This window comes from Aptenodytes patagonicus, chromosome 1, assembly GCF_965638725.1.
Source record: "Aptenodytes patagonicus chromosome 1, bAptPat1.pri.cur, whole genome shotgun sequence".
Taxonomy (NCBI): Eukaryota; Metazoa; Chordata; class Aves; order Sphenisciformes; family Spheniscidae; genus Aptenodytes; species Aptenodytes patagonicus.
In genome coordinates this window covers 7,917,317-7,937,876 of record NC_134949.1, presented here as the reverse complement: position 1 = coordinate 7,937,876, position 20,560 = coordinate 7,917,317, and the positions used below count along the sequence as shown (strand labels likewise).

The window sequence follows — 20,560 nt, the reverse complement described above, 5'->3', positions numbered from 1 at the left end:
AGGAAAGCTTTGGGTGACGGTGGAAGATGTTCCCCAAAGTGCTCCAAGACGCCAGGTGCTCAGGCACAGCCTGTGTGCCACTGTGCCATCAGGGTGGACGGTCCCCAGCTGGCTGGGTGCCCCTCACCTACTCTCTACCACACTAACAGAACGGTGTCCAGACACATCAGCAGAGAAATGTTTGCACAAGGTCATTTCCATACACACAAACCAGCTTTTGTTTTCAGGAAAGTAAATTTTAGTGCCTATTATTCACAAACATCAACTATACAGTACATCTTATGCAAACGTTGTGTGCATATGGACACTAGATAAAGCCACCCACAGGATCTCAGTACAGCATACTCTAATTCACACACACTGGCACTGTGTAATAAGCCAAAACGTTCTCCAAGAACAAGATTCATGTTTCACTGCAAATATGGTTAGGCTTTTTATTCAGAGCTACGCAGTTATTACAGTTGAGAAGGCCTGACAGTATCAAAGTTGATCACAGTTCTAATTATAACTTTTAATATGCTGGATTTTATTCATTCCTCCTCCTTTTCAACCTTGATGTTTTATTCCCAGCTATTCAAGGCTTAAGACTCGTAAACGAAAAGAGAAGCCTCTATTTTTTTGAGTATAGATGTTGCTGGCTGCTGCCTGTTCAGAAGGCAATCTGCACAAACAGAGTTCAGGGTATAACTATTTAATAGCCCAGAAGGAAATCCCAAGGCGGCAATTACCTAAGGTACCTGCGGCATCCCAACAGATGTATTAAAGCCACAGGGAAAACTGCTGAGCTTTTGTTTGTGAAGGAGTCAAGGCCATCAGGAGGTTCCAGACCGGAGACGGACAGCAACCGGATGAGTCAACTGCTTCAAGGCGAGTGAGCAGATCCTGGCTCCAGGCGGCCTCCGCTCAAGAGATGTACAAGCTTTCCCCAGGCTTCCCTTGGGCACTCAGCTTTCCATCCCCCAAGACAACTTTTTCCTTTTTATTTCTGCCCCTTGCCCTCCTTCTGAACCCCTACACCAATGCTGTGCCCAATTTCAGCAGTTCCTTAAGCACCAGCCAAGTGAACCCACTTCTTGTGATGCCTTGTCACATTCTTTCTTTATCAGATGCAAGACAAGATAATAAATTTGGATCCTTTTGTATTCTCAAAATAAAGGACACAGCAAAAACCTCACTTCGGATGCTTCTGACATGTGTAGAGTCAACAAACTAGAACTACATTAGACATAAAACAGCTGAGTAGGGTAAAATAATTTACCTCAGATGAGGACCTGAGTTGATAATTTCAGTGGGAAAAATATATCTATGCACTTGAGAAAAATGAGACAAATGGAGCAAATGTTAAGGTAAATATTATAGCGTATTTATCTACGAGGCTCCTTCAATCTGACTGAACCATTTAGCACTACATAAACATTTTTGGGCATGTGCAACTGCATCCTAGAGCCTGTGCATCTCCTTCCGTACGGCCACTACCTCACTGAGCCACCGCTCTGAACCAAGTTTAACTTCTGCAGTTACAGTATCCACGGGGAAAATACATCTTCAAGGATTCAGTTCACAAACTATCGCCAAACCGCCCGTCTCATCCTCGCGGGGGTTCCAGCAGGTTCATGTGGAGCAGTATAAAGGTAACAGAATTTTACAAGTTGTCTACTTTAATCCAGTGAGGACCTGAACTATGGCCAGATTTAATCATCTGAAGAATCAATGTGGCCCATTTCATTGCATTTCCTCTCCAGTAGCAGAGTCCCACAGCAGCACCCTGTCCAAATCTGCTACAGCAATTAAATTTTAAAAAGCATATAAAAGGACATGATCAGTTAGTCTTAAAAAGTCTGCTGAATGTATACAGAACAAAAGAAGTGTTTTTATGAAAACCCACAAAAGACAGCATGAAACGAGCACCAAACTGACTTAGCATTTAAATATTTTTAAAGAACGCCAGTCAATGCATTTTTTTCAACGCTGCACCTAAAGGAAAATCTTCAGTTTACTGGAAGTAAAAGGTTTAAATTCAATAATATATCTCACTTATGTCAGAGTATTGACTCACAGCAATTTGCAGAATTCCCTGACCTTAATCCAGCACGATATTTAAGCATGAACTTCATCTTAAATAAGGCATTGGTTTTCAAACTTCAGTGGAATTATTCATGTGCTTAAAACCAGGCACATGCACGAGCGTTTTGCAAAGCTTCCGCACCTGCCCCTCTGCTGTCGGTTATCAGCTTCCATTAGGTGTGCGAGTTTTTCATACGTCACCAGGCAGCAGAAAAATATTAGAAAAGGAACAACGCTGTTATTAGAGGGAAGTCTGGGTGATGCTCGCTCATCTGATCTTGTATAATTTTTCTGCCCTGTCACCTCCTCTACAATTTCCTGCCAAATGCATTTGCTCTACATTTCCTTTTCCCTCTTGAGAGATGTTACTATATGAAAAAATATCCGCGAGCTATTTGGCTTGCACAGGGCAGGAGCAGGGTACAGCTGTGAAAAGCCCATCCCTCATTTCCTCGTCACTACTGACCCAGGTCTGTGTGCTCTTTGGTGTGTTCCTCACTCGAGCCATGGGGATGGATGAGTCTGGCTCACTTCTGAGCTCAGCTTTTCCCTTTCAGACCTTGACTTCCTTAGAGGCTGAGTTTTAGGTACAGCTGGGAAGAGATATAGTGAAATAAACCTTCAATGTGGAAGGGATTACCCCAATATTACCCCAGTACAAAGGCTCCTCTACCAATATATATAGTCCCCAAAAGAAGAGAGACAAGAGCTACAGGTATTAGTCACTTCTGTGTCAATACAAATGATTTGCACTAGCACTTGAACTCACGTAATTTCTTCAAGACAGGATTTTAACCAAAGTGGTCACATTGACAGAAAACGTGTTTCTAACCAGGACTTTAACTGGTACACTTACATACAACAGTGCAAAGTGAGGGTTCTGATAATGAAGAAAAGGTGTGCTTCTTTCACTGAGCCTAATTAATCCTTGGGGGGAAGTAAAAATAGAAATATTTTTATTGACTTTAGGCTTTGCCAAAGCTGCATTTACTTATATGAAGATCATGTCCAGATTCTGCTTTTTACAAATACAAATTTAACTCAGGAGTCTTCTGTGGGGGGGAAAAATTGCAAAACCAAAACCCACCAGAATACAGAAAAACTGTGAACTGTTTCCTTCTTGCATTAGTTGTTTTTCAGTGTATGCTTTCCTGCCAATATCATGCAGCATTTTATTTGTTTGATGACCAGATGTCTGAATATTTTCAAACAGGAAAAAAAAAAGCAACCCACAGCAAATAAGACATTTTTTACAATTTTTAGCTGAATCTTCATCGATACTCAACTTTGGGAATGCTGCATGTTTTTATGAATATTCCTTTTTTTGGGGGGGGGGGGGGAGACAAAAAAGAGACTGATGACACCTGTGACACCTCAGAGGGAGGTCACGTTTGGGAGGTTTAGCTCAGGAACTTCTGCCTGACTTGCAACCACTTCTCTCAGGACAGGATCATGCCCTTTGTGAGTGCTTAACTCTATTATGTGTCCAAAATAACCCTGTTCATTGAACGAAGCAAGAACTTAAATCACAGCCTGACAAGAAAAATATGTAACCGTATATTCTTATAAGGAAGCCTCATCCAGTGTTGCCCTCTTGGGTTGCCTCCAAGCCCACAGAGTCCGTTTCCATTGCAAGAATAACTAATAAATAAAACCAAGGACAAGCTAGCAGCCCAAGGCAGCCTGAGCTAAGCAAATGATGAAGAAAATGCATCTTTTAGATTTTACTCGGCTATCGGCTGCATTCAGCTCCTAGACTCTTCTCTGTACGCACGCTGCTAACCCCTGTCAAAATGAGCTCCAGTAACAGGGTCTAGTCAAGCCCTGCTCAGTGCACACTTCGGAAGTCCAGATTTACCCATAGGGCTAAGGCAGCTTTTTAGGCAGCTACAGATCCAAATTTGTTAGCATTTCTAGCAGCCAGATGGTGCCTGGAGCTACAAGCTTCCCTCTCACGTAGCACCAAGGCTAGGTTGAGGTATGAGCCGGGGGGTGACAGCAGTAGGCAGAGCTTTGGCTGCAGCACCATTAATCCCTCTACAAGGGGCAGGGTAATGCGTTATTGCAAAGGTTGCATCAGTCAAATCAATTAGCAGTGACTCATCAGCCCACAGAGCAGGGGAAAGGCAGGACAAGGAAGAGAGGAGAGTTTTGCTCAGGCATGGGTCCTGAGCTGTCCCTTGCTATTGATTGCACCCATGAGATATGATCCAGTCTACAACATGAAGAAAGAAATGCATTCATAGCTGGTTTTCCTGCCCGGGTAATGCAGTCAGCCTGTAATCATGCACATTGTAAGCAATCATAAATTGACCACCCGCCTTTTTGCACTGGGAAATTAAATCCAGATACAAGGTCTAGCCCATTTGACAAACAGTTGCAATAAATTACAAGGTGATCATTGCATGCAAGCTTACATGTTAGGTTTAATCCTGCATATATCATAGACAGAAATTTACACTGGCATGAGCTTGATGTTAATTATTCCCTGGATAGGAAGGGACTCTGCTGTGTGATAACACGCCTTTGGTAGGAAGCTGCTACAAGGCAAAACAATAAAACTCTTTACTCACAAACAGCTCTCCAGAACTAAGGACCAAGGCTGTGCTCTTGCTGCGTTTCCATTTTAATTCAGCAGTTCAGAGGCAAAGATTTAGGTCCCTTCTCCAGTGTAATTAGGTCACTGCGGAGACCTAGCTCCACCACTGCGATGTCCCAGCCTTATCAAAACACCTTCACCCCTGCAGCTTACAGAGCGCTGCAAAGCAACCTTGTAGCTTGCGTAACAGCTAATGTAAATCGGTTACAGTGGAGATTAATTCCACTGATGGGTCCAGATCAATTTTATTTTACTTTAGATAACTAGAAGTTGAGCATCTACCTGACATAAGCCAGAGTCCCTCTGTAGTCAGTGGAAGAAAACGGGCACATTCAGCAGAAAAATCACACCACCCTTTCAGGACAGGAAAAATTAGTCTTGAAGGGTGATTGTCTCTGTCTTGACAACTAGACATTTAGGTCAGACTAGATGCCTAACTTGTACAGTTAAAAGCAAGGCAAGTCCTTTTCACGGTATGAAATGTTGGTTCTGCCCAGTGCTCAGCTACTTCCACAACACCAGGATCTCATGCTTGGACTATGCATGGATCACTGGAGCAAGTTTTCTGTCCACACTGATTTTCTGCTGTCCTGAAGAACTATGAGGGTGCTACATGCCCTCCTAACGTGGTAGGTATTCAAGTAACTGTATCCAGTTATAGTCATCCCATGACAAAACTGCCTCCACTTATCTTTATTGTCCAACTGGAGGACTACTGTGGGAGTTCATCCACAGCTTCTACTGCAATGTCCCATCCCGTGCCGGCTTTCATGGCCAAATCCATGCCAGGGAACACACTAACAAACCTTGGGGTGATCTGAGCAGTCCGAGGACCAGAGCACTCTGGGCCTGTCATGTTTAGCAGGTTAGAGACTGCCTATGAAAGCAGGATATCGCCCCAATAATTTACTTTTATTTCCAGCATGCATGGTGCCCAATGAGGTGCCACTGGGTCTCCCCATCACACTATCTACAGCGGAAATGCTAAAGTTGAATAATGGCAAAGTTTGTTAATCAAATTGTACTTTCAATAACAGTCACATAAAGCCTCCCAAAACCTTGAATCGGGCATCGTTGCTTCCACCCCATCAAATTCATGCAACTTAAATTAAGTGCCACAGGACCTTAAAACACTATGCAACTTAGCTCCAGTTCATTTAACTTTCCAGATTTTTGCTTTTCAAAGTTCACATTTTCCAACTCTTCTCTGCAATACTAAGGAGCTGACTTACTTACCTTTTCTTTTCCCCCCTTTTTCAATGAAAGCTGCGATTCCTGCATAACCACATGATGAGGCTTTAAGGAAATCTTTTCCCTTGTTTAGCAAAGCAGTTCAAGAGATTAGCAGGTCAGTATCACAATGGGTAATGCTGCAAACCAGCTTCTTTTTTTTTTAATTTAAAAGCTGGAACTGAAAAGCGATGACACTTCAGAGAAGCCAGCAAACATTTAAGAAGGGTTGGCTTTAAGTGCAGTTAAAAATACTGCAAAACAAAAAGATGCAGGAATTGCTTGTTTTTTACGTTACGGCTCCTCTTAGCTAGGGTGAATGGGAATCTGATCATCGATCACAGCTATTTCAGTAGCAGTGCAGGGCTCAGTGCTGAACTATTTGTGATACCTGGTCTGTGCATCCCTAAAATGATGCCTTGACACTAACAGGACATGTTGCTTTGGTGCAGGATTGAGCAACACCTCTGGATCCCCTGCCTCTCGCCATGCAGAGGCTAACACAGAGCACAGTGGGCTTCCAGCCAAAAAAAGGAGAATTCAGAGTCCTGGTGAATCCTATATTCAGCATCAAAACCAAGCATGAATCGACAGAGTCACCCTGTCTGGTCTTCTGGAAGAGGAGACAGTTGGCCTGGGTTCAGCCGTTACTTGAGCATCTCTAGGGGAGATAGCCATTATCTTACTAACCAGGACGCTTGACATTTGTCACAAGGCAAGACAAGCTGCTCATCAGCAGGTTTGCAGGGCAGGTGCTTGCCAAGAAAGGTGCGGTGTGAAGAGCTAAATCGTTTCTCCACTCCAATTCTACTGAGCAGCCTCCCCCAGCATCCCTGAGATGCACATCAGCTCATATTCCCTCCATGCAAGCATAAAACCTGCTGTAAAGGTGTCTGGTTAGGGCCCCTGTTTCTTTCCTTTCAAGAGAAGTCTGAATTTTTAAAAAATTAGATTAAATAAGGCCAAACAAAAGAGAGAAGAAAAGAACTGTCTTGGGAAATCTTTCTTTTCCTTCATTTGCTTTAAGGAACCACAGAGCTGGAGATAAAAAGCAGCTAACCAGAAACAAGCAGCATTTGATCAGCACTGTTGACCTGCCAGCAGGAGGGATCCATGGATATAAAAGCCTGGGAAAAATCAGAAGTCATCCATTTCTGACGTACATCTCTCAAAAGATATGGCACCACCCCTATGTGTGTATAAAACACAGCCAGCCTGTGTGAAAATCTTCCTTTCAGAAACTTCAGAGAGTAAGTACAAAACCAGAAGGATTTCACATGCCACAAGAAACGCTATGGAAAATTAACACTTTAAGAGTCAATAGCTGAGGTCTAAATGACCTTTACCCTTGAGTTTGCTGCTAAAAGTCGCCACCTCAGTGCCTTTTAGTTTTCTGGGACAGTACGATCAATTTAGACACTGATTTCTCTGCTATTAAATGTATACTGTATTTTACCAAGCCAGCAGCAATTATATTAATGGCATCTTTAGGTTTTGCACTCCCCATAGCTTCTTCCTCTAGCTTGGTTATCTGATGTTTTTCAATTTTCTGACCATATTCATTACATCAAAAATACCTCTAAGCACGTTCAGGTCAGTTCCAACCTCAGAGGGAAAGTTCACCCTTTCCCCGAAGCTCGTTTTTTTCATCAAACTGGATTATAAAATTAGCATTAGTAACCCACATTGGTAATTATTATATAGAAAATAGTTCTTTTGGCTGTGTCTACCTTGGTAACTAGAAGAGGGGCAGAGATCTGTCCAGTGTCATGGACCATCTCTCCCTGCTTACATGAATCTCTTCTCCTGATGCTCCTGTATTCGGCAGGATGGGCATGTCCTTTTAACCAATCCCAAACACCCTGGAGCCACTTTCCTGTGGATTATCCCTGGAAAATATTTGTACCTCTAAGGTGGAATGAAATCTAAACGAAAATTGAGCTTCCCAGCATTTTCATCATGAAATAATAAAGTCCCTATCAATTTTTGTAGGTACTTTCCAATAATCTTCAAATATCACCATAAACCATCTCTGTTATGTGTTGTATTTCTTGACCACAAAACACTAACAGATAAGAGAGGTTAATGCCATATCAGCAAGGGAAAATGGGATGAGTCATTTGCCCTCTCCTTGTAGCAGTAAAAATTCTCTCTCAAAGAAATTTTCTAGTTGGGAATAGTCCATCATCTGAAATTATTTTTTTTTTTCATTGAAAACATACTTTACAGCCAGCAAACACCCCTTTCCTTGCAGAGACAGCACTTGCATCTCTGAAGCCAGAGCACAGACCTCCACAACGGAGAGCAACAATACAATTCTTTCACTCCTTTAACACACACATCTCTCATTTTCTTCTTCCTACATCAGGAAATACAATCCCCTTGCCGTTATCTCAGTGTAAATCCAGGCTACCTCCATCCGACCAAAATTTTATGTTCTGGAACTAAAATAAGAGGGGATCAGCCTTCTGCAATACTTCTAGCCCCCCAGCAACTAAACACTGAGCCATCTCTGCCATTCACCCAGGTAAACGCTCACCCTTTTCCTTTTTTTTTCTCTTTTTTTTTTTGGCAGGTTAGTTTTCAGCCGAATCCACGGTTGCTCTGACTCAGCACACGGTGTCAGGATCGCCAGCACCGATGCAGGGGATCCGGCAGCTCGGCTGCACATGTCATCTTAGATCATCTTAAATCAGCTGTGAGCCCTTGTCCCAAGTGTACAGCGATTACTGCCTGGCACTATTTATAAAAGTGAGCATCACAATGCTTGCAAAACAAGGTCGTTACTAGATTTGGCTAATGTTTTGTAATTGAAAGTTTTGTGGTTTTTTTTAAAGGAGGTGTCAAGAAAAGAGTTTTTAACTATTCCTCTTCTTCAAAAGCAGAGTTTCTCTTTCAAAAGACTGAAAACCAAAATGTTTCCACTACCAGCAACCAAAACCTAAACAGATTTTCAGGTCCGGGATAACAGCTAAAATATTACCAAGGGGGAGTGGGAGGGACATGCTTTTCCAAGTAGGTGTATGAGTTAGGAAAGACACAGCCATGCTGGATACCAGCACAGGACCTTTGCAGTAGCAGCCCCTAGAAAAACCTTGGCAATGTCTGGGAGACACACAGGACCTGTTCCCTGAGCTGTTCCCAAACACTGTTTCTTTCCTATCTCAAGCATGAGGAGTTCAAGGCTGCCTTTCTTGTTATCAACCCTTATCTATTCTCCACTTTTTATTATTTTTTTTCTACTTAACTGGTTCTTACCACTTTCTTCAGCAAGTGTCAACAGCGACTTACACATAGGACGTGGGGGAAGCCTGCTCTGATGGCATCTCCCCATTGCCCACCGAGTGAGCCCTGAGTCCTGATAACCCCTGGCTCTGCCCCGTGGTTGTTGCAGTCGGTGGGAGCTCTGCCAACGTCTTCGCTGAGCACAGGGTCAGACTCGCAGGCAAGGGTTTCCTTTCAAGCGATTCCAGCGTTTCTGACCCAGGTCATCAGCTGCCATAAAGCAATGCACAGTACTGCTAAATTTTTCCCAACCAACAGCCGGTGGAAAACATGGCCCAGAGGAGGCAGCGGACAACCCAAATCACTGCGTACACCCATCCCGGCACCCGGCTTGCTGATGGTCCCCACCGGCACCATGCATGGATGTGTCAGGAATCCCAGCAGAGCTCCTGTCCTTGCTTGCCCTCTCTAAATCTACACAAGCTATGAGGAATAAAGGAGGGGAGAGGGGGAAGAAAATAAAATCATGGGCTTTTTTACAGATGATAAATACTCATCCTGAATGATCAAGTGGTGTTTGATGGTGGAAGAAATGCAATCTTGTGTGGTTTAATGTCTACCAGTCTTTTGAGTTTATGGTCTGTTATAGCAGTTTCCACCGTGCCTAATTTTCTTATTCTTGAATCATTACGACCATGAAAATTGACATTATTTCAATATATTTAATCTACCGTACCTGACTCAGTTTAAAGTTCATGCTTCCCCTTCCCCCTTAAGACTTCGTTGGTTTTGTCTTGCAAGTGATTTTATAGAAGATTTTTTCATTGTCCAAATAAATTTCTTCTATCATTTCTATCTTCTCCAGAAGTATTCCAGCAGACTAGTACAAAAATACTTTCCCTTATAGAAGGCATTTAGCATTACCCTTTCTCTTCACGTAGTCACTTTATAATTCTATATTTGGTTTACCTGCCTACTGAAACGGCAGGTAAACCATCCAATGTAGCAGAATCACATTTATTATCTGTATCAAAACCGTATGTGTTTGCTCTCAATCTGCATAGTAACTGAGAGTCGAACGGGGTATGTGAAAGAAAACATTTTTGCCAGCAGCTCAGATACTCCATATCTCTCTTAGCAAACAACTTGGCTGAATGGGAAGTAAGAGAAGAGTCATTCAGTAATTTTTTTTATGGTTGCACAAACAACAGAGGAAAAGGAATGATTAAATGAAGAAAAGATCCATCTAGGCTGAGTATCAGTTAAAATGTCCTAAAAGCAAAATCTGTTCAGATTTGGGCGAGTCTCTAAGGGGAAGCTGAAGAAGACCCATTCAGCTGAAAAGTTTAGAAAAAGCGCCAAACACTTCAAAATGAGATGCAACAAAGATGTTCCCTGCAGTGGCAGGGGGATGGGCATGAACATCTCATCATTTCCATAATAGCTGAATGTGCCTTTAATACCAGCAAAACATGGGTGTCGTCAACTCCACTCGAAGTCATAATTTATGCAACACATGAAACACTTGCATTAACATCCTGTTCATCGTTGGCATAAGCAGAAAGAGTTCACCAAGCAGTTATTCTTCTACCACTGTCCTAATCCGAGTTACCAAGTCACCAGAAGCACAGGATACAGCAGTGGGTCTCCCCAGCGTCCGCACCCCAGAGGTACCCCAGCCATCCAAGCCCAGAGCCTGCCTCCGCCTCTTGAAGATGCGCCTAACTCACCTTCAAACTAGCTGTTGGCATCGCAGAGCTCGGGGAAAGCTCATGATGTGAATGGGCATCATAGCCTGGACCAAACGCTGTGATGCCAGAAGCTCATGCCTATATCAATTTACTCCAAAAACCCACGGAAATACTCATTCAAGCTGCTCGTACATTTGATTTGCAGCACAAACATACCTTTCCTAAAGTGCTGAACTACTACAGTCCCTGATGAAAGAAGCCAATGACAAAAGGGTTTCTGGAAAGTGACATTGCTATACATTATTATTCTTACTATCTATGTTATCAGAGCACCATGGAGCCTCAGGCATAGCCAGAGATCCCACTGCTCCAAATGCTGTACCAGCGCAGAAATCTCACAAACTGGCAGATATCCGTATTTCTCATAACGGTGAGGAAACAGAAAAACAAGCTGCCAAGGAAGGAGGAAAAAAAAAGTGCAGCTAAAGGAAAGATCCCCTAGAGATTCAAAATGAACTACCTGCCTGTGCATTAAGCCTTGTGCTTCTCAAGCTTTTTGGGTATAAAACAATAAGACCTTTACCAAGCCTTCAAAGGACTGCAATACCCTCTAACAGGCTGTGCTTTCCCATTGCGTGACTTCATCCCTGAGTCTGCCCAAACCGGAGTCAATCGCAACGGGAGCTGTTGTGATTTTAATGGCAATACACCCAGATCGCTCAAATTAGGCTGAATTAGGGCACATGGCAAAGTTTTGAGATGACACATAATAGACAGATATTAGCCATGTTTTACATGAACTATTAACTTTTGTTCTTCCCTTTTGTAAATCAGCTGATCTGCTACCCTGGTTCTTTGCAAGCTTTTTTTTTTTTCCCCTCTCCATCCAGACATGTTTGTAATTATATTCCCTGGGACATATGGTTGCATGGCTGCACACACACACACACCAGCACACGTAACGTACAGCTTTTTAATCACATGAGCGAGGGATGTCTCTGTCTCAAAGAGTATTCAAGTGAAACTAAAGTAAAACAACATTGTCCATCCTTCTGAAAAGAAAGCAAAAGCACTCGGGTCCAGATCCAAAGGGGCACAGAATTGGGGCTCAGGAAAGAATTTGCATGCCTAAAGCCCGGTATGTAATGCTCAAAATAGCAGCTCTACATCTTTGGTACCTCTGCTGAAATTCAGATGTCACCTTTAACCATCTGCAGAGGTTCATTTTTTTAAGCAAAGACTTTAGGATGAGATCAGCTCTAGAAGGTCCTGTTTCCCTTCACTAGCTGAAAAGAGAGATAGGTAATTCAAAGCAGGTGGCTACATAAATCCCCCTCTCTGAGGATGACCGACATTTAGGAGAAACAGCCACCGATTTGGGTATCCCACATGTCCCCCTGCTGCAAGATTTCCCACGCTAGACTAACACTGAGCTCTCCCACTAAAGCTCTGCTACTTGGAAGACAAAAAGTAGATTCAACAGGCAAAGAGGGAATACTCCCCAGGTCAGGGATGCCCTCTTTCACCACAGGAAGGAGACATGGGCTTCTGCACCCCCAGCCGAGGAGGTCCCATACTGCAATAGCCCCCAAGCATGGATCAGGACCCTTCGCCAGCCAAGTGCTCCGACCTGGCTGCAGTCACCCACCCCCAATTCAGTCTGAGGATATACAAATTATTTCTTGCTAAACAGTGCAACTGCAGTAGGAGAGGTGAGGAAGCTCTGTTCCCGGAGCATCCTCGGAGAGGAGAAAGGGGACTGACCACTGTCAACCCGCTTGCAGGTTTCTGCGTGCTAGAGCAGTGCCCCGGCCACCGAGACCTGTATGGGAAGGTGGTACCTAGCCTCCTCACCCCTACACCTACATTTAAAACACAGGAAAGACCCAGTTGCTCTTGAAAAGTAGCAGAGAGGATCTACCTGCACGTAGGAGTAAGGATGGAAACCCTGGAGCAGAGGTTCAGCCTCTGTCCCCTCCATCAGGGCTCCTTCTGGGCCACCCGGAGCCGGCCCAGGGCTGGGCATCCCTGTCCGGCAGCCTCAGCTCCCGCATCCTGCACAGCCCTGCAGACCGTTCCCTGCTCCAAAGACACCGCGTCCCTCCTGTTTCGGGTTTTTACAGTAGGAGAAAGGCAGAAAGTTTCTCTCCCCATGTCACACACTCGGCTCAGCCTAGGACACCCCGGGCTGACACAGGGGGGTCGGGACAGCTTCACCACCCCCCCTCCTTACTCTCCCCCTTTTGCACTGATTTAACACGGTATTTAGAAAAGCAGCGAGGCCAGCCGAGTCCCCCTCCTTTGGAGGGGGGCTCTGCTATTTCCACGCACCGGAGGGAGCAGCAACAACCGGGGGGGGGGACTTCACGACCGACGGCTAAGGGGGCCACTCCACGCGTGATGCGGGGGGGGGCTCGGCCGCCCCGCAGAGCCCCCGGCAGCACCGCGGCGGAGGGTCCTTCTCCGCGGGTCCGACCCCTCTTGTCGTCCCACGAACAGCCCTGGGGGAGCAGCAACAACCAGCCATACCCCCCTCCTGGGGTGCCACCCTCCACCCGAGCCGGTGCATCCCCCCCGCCCCTATGGATGGGGAAAACCCCAGAGGAGGAGGAAAATCTCACCTCTTCGCAGGGCGGCAGCTGCAAGGCGGCCGCCTGCCAGCCCAGCAGCCAGCAGCACACCCAGGCGCTGCCCGGGTACCCCCGCTCCGCTCCGGCCCGCCGCATCCTCATCCTCATCCTCCGCCCCCGCCGCGGAGCGCCCGCGCACCCCTTCCCCGCGCCGCACCCGGGGGCGGGGGGGGGGGGAGGGGGGCTCACCGCCCCCTGCCCCTGCCGGAGACCTCCCTGCCCTGGCCGCGGCCGGCGGGTCGGGCTGCCCCTGGCCCTGCGCCCCGCCTGCAGCCGGGCATAACCCCGGGGGCTGGCACGGACGGCAGCGGCCCCGCCGGCCGCCCGCTCCCGGCAGCCGGCACCGCCAAAGCCGGGAGGAGGGGCCGGGAGGGGGGGGAGGAGGAGGAGGAGGAGGAAGGTAGGCAGGCAGGCAGGCAGGCAGCGCAGGCGCATGCTGCCGAGGCTCGTCCAGCCCCGGCGTGGCAAGCGGGAGCGCGGCAGGACCCTCCAGGTTGCATCTCCCTGGCCCCAAAGGCTCTGGGGTGGGAGCGGCACCGGGGGGTGAAACCTCGCAGGCACCGCCCGGCAGCCCCGGCCCTGCTGGGGGAGCACGACAGCATCCCTTGGTTGGACCTCCCCGCCCTCAAAAGGCTCTGGGGTGGGAGCGGCGCCTGGGGGGGGGTGAAATCCCCCTGCCCTGCCCCTCCTGCGGGATGCTGGCCTGCAGCCCCCATCATCCCTCGCTTGGCTGCTGGCACCTCTGCTCCCCGTCCTTGTGCATGGCAGCGCCAGGCGATGCGGGGTGCTCGCACCCATCTGCCTGCTCCGCCGGTGCTAAGGATGTCGTGTCCCCCCTTAAGGTGGGATCCCGCCAGGCGGGATGAAAGATGGGCTGCTCGCCTCCTCGCCAGACCACGACAGCGACCCTCCTCCGTGGGATGGGAGAGCAGCCTATTCATGGCCTGACCCAGATTATTATTATCCCCAGAATTATATGGACTTCTCCCTCAGCGGTTGCCTTTCAGTCCGGATTTTGTCTCTCCTTCCCCAGCAATGTCCAGCTACTCATTCCTAAAGAAGCGTTTTGCTGCCTCAGGCACTGACAGTCCTCTGCCCCGCTGGCATCTCTGCCAAACCTGCTCACTTTCCTGCTCCCTCCTGCCTCTTCCTTCCTTTCTGCCTCCTCTTATCTAACCAGCAAAACCCAGCACAGACACAGCACTCCTCATCGCTAGCACATTATGTTCCTGTCCCTATTGATCTACCTTTTCAAACTCCAATACATAGCCCCTTTTTTTTTTTACTTCTAATTTGTTGAGTGACTTTTTTTTTGGCGATTTTACTGCAACTCCTGCTCACTGTGATCCAGGTTTGACTCAGCCTTTATTCACCTCTTGAAAAGAGATGAGGAGTATAAGGGTAGAGTCAGATATTTGCCTACGTCGCGTAACCCCTCACCATCCCTGGCTGGTGTCATTGCTGCAACTGTACACTAACACAAAAATGGATTCATTTGCTCATTTTATGTCGTTTGAGGCCCTTGCTGGAGCAGTCTGGAGGGAGCTCTGCGACGCTCTGCTAACGGAGACAAGTTTGAAATTTCCCTTTGTTCTCATACCGAGCCTTGCTCTGCTTTTAGCTCTAGCTGGAGGAAGGAAAATAGGTTATCAGTTCTTCCACTGATGGTCCCCATCCTTCACCGGGGTGCCAAATGAAACAGCTTGTGTAAACTTCCACGAAAAAGTCAAAATCTTTCCAGAAAAAATGGAGAACAGGATAAAAACTGCGATGCTGCTTTATATTTTGTGCTCCTGGACCAGGTAGATCACAAAGTCATTCCCAAGGATTCATTGCTCACTTTAACTGTGGGATAAAATCCAATGTTTGAGGAACACTGATTTCAGCTGGAGCAGCGATTCTCTTTACATTTGCTAAAATAAAACACACAAAGCTGCAGGCACTCCTAGACATGCAGCAAGGGAGTCACCCTGAAAATACAGAGAAGAAATCTCTGAATCGGTTGGATTCAGCCTGTCTTTTGTACAAGGAAAATGGATATAAGGTCAACTTCCAGAAAAGTGCACTTCTTGCTGCCGTTGTTGGCCTTGAATAAAAATTCAGGGCGGGAAGCAGACCTGGCAGGGGCTGCTTGCAGAATTGCTTTCTGCAATATGAGGGTTACTGCCCCCAAAGTACTACTGATTCCCAGGGACCCTCAAGAAGGCAACGGGGCCACTAATACAGCAACGGCAGGAGTCAGTTCAAGTGAGCAGACCTCCTGTATGGCATGGGGATGGGTGAGGAAAGCGAATACCAGCGTGTGCTTTGTCAGCTGCTCTGTCACCCTTTTGTTTTACTAAATTATTTAATTTTAAACTCAGAACGGGAAGAACTCAATTTACAAATAAAAAGCTAGATACTCATCTTCAGTGCCCGCTGTATGTGGCCAAAAATTATTTACTGTCCTCCGTGGGACTCGCTGTCTTCCTAGCAAGAAAAATCACTAAGATCTGAGATTTTTTTTGTCTTGCTTTATGTTTCCAGATGACAGAAAGTCCAGAAATTTCTTGAGCTTTAAAAGCAATGTTGTCACTTCGGTTGCTGTGCTATTTGAACAAGATCTGAAATGCCTGTGATATTAAATCCTGCAAATCTTACCTGAAGGCAGTATGGCAAAAATTCTGCAGTACATAGTAAGCATGAGGCCAGAAGAAAAAAAATGTGCTATTTAAAAAATTAATCAGCTTAGACAGACATGAACAAATGAGGTAGAGGAAAGCAGTGCTGGATTTGAGAAGCATCACGTAACTGTAACACACAAAAAAAGTAACACCTATATATAAGGCAGCAGAGTTAAAGGATCTTTAAATCTAGTAAAAGCAGATAGCAGGCAGTGAACCTGGGAGGTTCGAGACCTGTATCTGAAATCTTGACCTAATATTTTGATTCAAGTGAGAGGATACAAAAGTAATTCAGAAGAATCATGCAATCTGAGTTAAAAACAATTGCCCTGCTCCACTATGTTGAAGTACAAAAGAAAAGGAAAGGAAGAAAGCTAAGTAGTAAGTAATAATTTATACTGCAACAACTGTGAGATGTGTTTCAAGCTACATCTCCAGAATTTCCTGTGTTTTATTGTGCCTCTCCATTAGTCTGGTGTAAGTTAAAAGATGCTCTTAAAAGTGTACCTTCGTACTGTTGTTGTAAGCTGTGCCCAGAAAAACCCAACAGCTTTCAAGCATTTAGGATCCAGGTCTGTAAACAGTTCTTCCTGACATCAGTGGGATGCTTAAAGTTAATCGTGGATTTTCATATTTGCAGAGCTCAAGCCGTAGGTTTCTCCAGTAGCCATTTAGCCATGACAGGGAGGCAGCCATATGTCGCTGATGTTAATGACACCAAGTGAAAGGGAAAATTAAATGGCTGCCAGCTACTGTTTGGATGACAGCAATTAGTAACTACACTCGGGATTAGTCAGGCCTGTAGGCTGACATTGGCTTTCGTGGGAATACATCACAGGGTAAATAAAACTATTAACCCTTTTTCGCTCTTCCTGCTTCTGATGAAAACTCTTCAAAGACCTTGCCTGCACTCGCATTTCACTGTGGCTTTTGGAAAAGGCAATCGATACGAAGCATTTGAATGGAGTTTCTTTGGTGGGTCCCATTTTCCAACAGTGGTGACTCTCCACGTGGTTAAATGACCTGATTCCCCTACGAGGGTAACTGGTTTTCCCACAGAAGGTAACATCTTCTTTTAATTTGCCAACACATCTATCTGTGGGCTCTACCACAGTGTGTTTCGCTCAGACATTTCCTTTTTCTTATGGACCATATATTTTCCCATATAACCTGGTCATCTGTGCACTCTCCACGAGGTTATACTTAGCTGAGATAAAAATTAACATTCTTTCAAGACATCGTGTCATCCTGGTGCTTTGCTAAGCGCGGTTCAAGATAGCCTTAACATGCTCTTGCTCATGTACACGTTCTTACTTTTAGATTCCCAAACTCTTCACGCTCTTTGGAAATTCAAGATACACAGCAATAGCAAACGAATGTTTTATACCTGCGCCTCTGGTTCCACTCTGATCTACTTAGACATCACTTTTACTTTCAAGTCATTCAAGGACCATCGTGAGTCCATCCCAGGATAGTCTGGAGAACCATGCTGAGAAAGCTGACGTGTCAGGACAGAGGTTAAGCAGTCACAGTCACTATAAAATGGGTAACATTTGCAGTGGGCTCTCTCTCCAAGGTTCTCCTGCATCCCATGGAAGAGCCCGATGCTGGGATTCATCTCACTTAACTTTGTCACCCGCAGCTTGGGGTACTTTGGGAGTACCATTCATCCTCTCCTAAAAAAGAAGTTATAAACACGTCAGATACATGTTTTAAAGGGTACCCAATAGTGTCCAGAGCTGAAAGTGATGGTAGCACTCATCAGACATGTTTTAATCACCCGTTTTAGGAGGAGCTGAATGTCTTTTCTCTCCATTAACTGCATAGGTAGCTCAGATATGGACACCTACACATGGTCAAATGAAGCCCACCCTAGACAATTTTTTGCTGCCTAGCATTCTTTTTAGATGAGGTTCATGTCCTCCAGCTTTAGGTGTGTATTAAGTGGTACATGTCTGACCGGTCTATACACTACACTCTGCAGCCCCATTTGCATCCAAACCAGAGTACAGCACAGTGAAATGGACCTGGGACAGTCGTTGTTGGGCTATGTGATCTGGGTTCTGCAGGCTTCATCACGTAGCTGTAGCCTCCTTATGTAAACCCACACCTGCAAAAACCCTGGAAAAAGGCTTTCTGGCTAGAGGAAAGTCAGGATCAGCTTGTACTGCCTTTTCATAATTCTCACTCCTATATGTAACACTCAGCATTTATCCCTTTCCCTCCTTTCTTAATACCCTTGTTTCTGAATGCTGTATTTTCGCCTCTTCTCCCTGGAGATGTTTAGAGTGCCTGTATTTTGCTTTTCTAGCAAACTTCATCTTTCAGACCCCCTTTAAACATCTGGGAGCCTTCCAGTTGTGATCTCTTTGTTCATCCTTTCTCTCATTGTGACTTCAGTTGAATTTTCCTGTAAATCTTGCTCATGGCTTGGCACTAGAAGAGCTCCTTGAATACATACAATTTAATAATGGCTGTGCAAACGTTAGACATAAAAGACTCAAAGCGCTCCTGCGCCGTTTTAATCTACAGACCTGGAGAAGAGAGGTTAGAGAGCTAAGCTGCCTTGCTCGAATCTGAATCACAAGAAACTCAGCCATAAGAGAAGAATTTCTCTGCTTTTGAGATAGCCACCTGATTTGACAGCTCCTTCTTTGCTTTCCAGACTAAGGGGAAAATACACATTTTCCTTTTTAAAATGTATAGGCCAGCTGATTTCTGCCCCCTCCCCGCCCCCAGTGCATATAGAATAAAAAGCGGCAATCACTGCATTAAAATCAGCATGTGTGTTTTGAGTAAGGAGGAACAGCAGTGATAAACATTTCCAAGATAACTGATGATAGACAGCAGGATCAGCATCCGAAGACTTTTATTGTTGCCATTAGAGTTTCTTAGCCATTCATCCACAGACGCCTTTTCCCAGCAGACCTGTTTAACTGCTAATGGGTAGCAAGAGTGTGTTGGGTAATGATGATTCTCTTGTCTTTGCGTGCAAAACTGAGCCTTGTTAGATGACTCTCAGGGACCCACCGTGACATGGTTACGTCCAAAGAGGACACACCATCTTGGGGGGGGGGGGGCTGAGCAATCTGGAAAGCAACGTAGCTCTATTTATAGAGCACTAAGTGCAAACTACTAGAAGGCTAAAATCTGTATGCTCTGGCTGTGTTGATCTGGTGTGTGATTTGGTGTGTGAACTAAGTTAGGATGAATGACACTGAATAAATAGCTTTCTGCAGTAAAGAAAAGTTATTTGGGCTAACCCTGTATTCACTTCTATAGTGATGCCAGGCATATTGAGGCTGATCATCTTCACTGTAGGTTAGCAAGGGCTCTGCAGATGCACATCCTTGGCTCTGGGAAAGAGCAGAAGGCAGATCGGCCTCCACGCAGTGCTGTACCCCTGCCCACAGGGTCCCTACATTACCCAGCTTCTCCAGCCACCATTTGTCCCTCACACCATCACCAAAGTGTCAGGGGCCGCTATCCCACGGTGTGGTGCAGAGAACTCCCTCTCCCACCCACCCCACCAGAAGCATCTTGCTTCTCCAGAAAAATAAAACCCAGAATGTCACAAGGCTTTCACATAGTTGGACTAGATGACTTTTAAAGGTCCCTTCTAACCCAAACTATTCTATGATTCTATGATAGCGTTCCCTGGAAAGAAAAGGGGCTCATATTTTCTACTGGCCAGCTTGATCTTGATGAAGGCTTTTGTGATTAAAAGGCTGCATTTTCAAGGGTCTTCTCAAAGGTCTTTCTGCTTCCCCTGAATCAATGACAACATCTCCTCACTCTTCAAAAGCTTCAAAGAAAGCAATGCCAGGCTCTCCCAGGGAAATCGGTGGGAGCCATATTGAGCCAACATTAAAATGCTTTGAAAGTCCCCGTTTGATAAACAGGAACTTTTGTAGATATGACGTATTTTATTACCATATTGTTGCTATGGTTGGCAGCAAAATTAATTGAGCTGACACTGCTGATAGTGTTGACATACGCAATGGCAGCAAACGACTGTAACTCAGTATTAACAACAGTATTGATTTTCTGCTCCCAGGAGAGCCTTTGTAAACTTTCAAAACCCAGTTTTTCCCAATAAAAAGCACCCAACTAAATGTCAGCGATTGTAACAAAGTCATTTTAGTGGAAGGCAGAGATGTAATTTGTCATGTGAGAAGACTGACTCTGATCTCACGTACGTGGGTGTGAAATTGTGCTGACCCTACGCGAGCATGCGGCTGAAATAGGTCTTTCCAAGGTGACTCCAAGGTGATGCTGTGACCAAGCAGCCTGATCTATCCTGACAGGCTGACCTACAAATCAATGTAAAGTCCCATCTATATTTGTGGGGCTTCAGTTGTAAGGACACTATGGCCATGCACGTTGCACCTGACTCCTAATGCTGCGAAAGTGTGCTCCTGCAGGTAAGGATCTACGTAAGTTAAAGCAGAGCAGGTG

General features: G+C 45.6%; 1 protein-coding gene across 2 annotated transcripts in view; it reads right to left on the bottom strand.

Annotated features, from left to right (window-relative positions):
- ELAPOR2 (endosome-lysosome associated apoptosis and autophagy regulator family member 2) overlaps window positions 1-16,630 on the bottom strand; it is a 110,019-nt gene extending 93,389 nt beyond the window's left edge. The window contains exon 1 of one of the 2 annotated variants that reach the window (XM_076358040.1): window positions 16,610-16,630. The gene's annotated coding sequence lies outside the window, so the exon portion shown is untranslated. Of the gene's footprint in view, window positions 1-13,430; window positions 13,525-16,609 lie in introns of those variants that run through there. The other variant, XM_076358126.1, reaches the window with a different exon arrangement.
- Between the last annotated feature and the right edge of the window lie 3,930 nt (window positions 16,631-20,560).